Source organism: Echinops telfairi, unplaced genomic scaffold (assembly GCF_000313985.2).
Source record: "Echinops telfairi isolate 266 unplaced genomic scaffold, ASM31398v2 ScPeMD7_3533;HRSCAF=4204_0, whole genome shotgun sequence".
Taxonomy (NCBI): Eukaryota; Metazoa; Chordata; class Mammalia; order Afrosoricida; family Tenrecidae; genus Echinops; species Echinops telfairi.
In genome coordinates, this window is record NW_022107431.1 from 46440709 (window position 1) to 46442677 (window position 1969).

Here is a 1969-nt window from a genome sequence, read left to right on the forward strand (position 1 = left end):
CATTCACTATGGTAAGATTTTTTATTTTCATGATGCCTGATACCTGATCCCTTCAACACCTCGTGATCGCACAGGCTGGTGTGCTTCTTCCATGTCTACTTCCTTAAGGATGAGACCCTTGGAAATTCTGCTGTGTCCAACCATGAGTTGGAATATACTGACTAGCTGTGGAGCGTTTTGCTTTCATATTATTGATCCTAAATGCAACTAGCAAGTGGAATATGTTATTCTTTTGAGTCATATTACATCTTACCAGAAGCACTAAACATATACAATTTAGCAAAACTACCAGCCTCTTCCAGCCTCTTCATTACATTTGTAAATTTTTAATGATGCTAACGTTCTACACTTGTCAAACAAGAAAAAGGGTGAATGAAATCTTAATGGGAAAAACAAACAGTAATATTTTATTATTTTTTATTTTTAATAAATCATTTTATTGGGGGAGTCATACAGCTCATAACAATCCATGCATCAATTGTATCGAGCATAGTTATACATATGTTGCCATCATCATTTTCAAAACCTTGTCTTTCTACCTGAGCCCATGGTTAACAGTGACATTTTAAAATTAGCCTTGGATAAGACAATATCCCTTCTTCCCCATATCTTTAGTTCACATCACAATATGCTACGTCATAAACTTCCATTTGAAATTAGCCATGGGGAAAGCAGAAGTCAGGAATTAGAGAATTTATGAGCAATGATGTGAATGTTAGTTTTCTTCAATTATTAGTTTTTAGTCTCTTTTGTTCTAGATAATACTTTATTAATATTTGTCAGATGCTATTTATGTATATAATTTATTATATATTTCCCACATACTTATTACACACATTACTCTTGGTATATCCTCACATACCAAGTATATTCACTTATAGCATATGTGTATATCTTTTTAAAACACTAAGTATCAGGTATAGTATTTATTTTCTAGAAATGAAATAATAATTTTCAACAAACTTATTTTGTGGAAGCATCTCCAATCTTATTCCTTACATGTTTAACTGCAGTAATTTCCATAACTTAAAATAGGTGGGTGAGTAAAGCATTTTAGGAAGTATGGTAGTATCATAATTTCATGCCAACTTGAAGATATCTAAAAGTGCAGGGGTGGAGTTTAGCTGTCAATCAGGTCACAGCCTGATGGTGACTCCTTGTAGGTGTGGCCTTCTCCTAAGGAGGCCCCTGGCAACCTCCTCCTCTCACTCTGCCTTCATCTGACTGCTGGCAAGGCACTCTGGGACCTGCCAGAGCCCTGCAGATGTGTCCACTGCCATTGGATCCATGGGACTTTGCACCTGAGAACCCGTGATATTCCTGCATCATTGCGTGTGACTTTGTGTGTCTGAAGAGGTACTTAGGGAGTAGAATCAGACATATGAACTTGACGTGGGTGTTTGCTTGATATAAAGTTATTTCTTGATATAAAGCTCTCTCTTACATATATCTGAGTGTCATTAGATTTATTTCTCTAGTCAAACCAGCCTAAAATATTATGTGTGGGAGGGCTTTCCAGACACATCTCAAACTATAGCTATGTTTACCAATTTTCATTCTCTATTTACTATACTTGAAGGGACACCTCTTGCCTTTGGTTGGTCAGAAAAGGACCTATCTTTGGCCAAAGCAATGACTTTTACTTTCTATCCTATTATTCTTGCTTTTAGAGCGATGTAACCCAATGCAACATCTTGAAATATTTAGATTATGGTCCAGGAACAGATGTCTTATTTATTTTTTTTTTTAGTAGTACAGAATGGTGGCAAGTTATAATTAAATGTTTAAAATTTTAAAGAGAGGTCAGCAGTATAATAGTTTTTTTTTAAACAACATAAGAATATTATATTATTTGGATCACAATTAATATCCATGGAAGCAGCAGTCAAGAAATCAAATGAATTCAAAGAGCAAAACAGAAAATTTCAAAGGCAGCTCAAAAGACGAAGTAAAATATTATAAATATTAT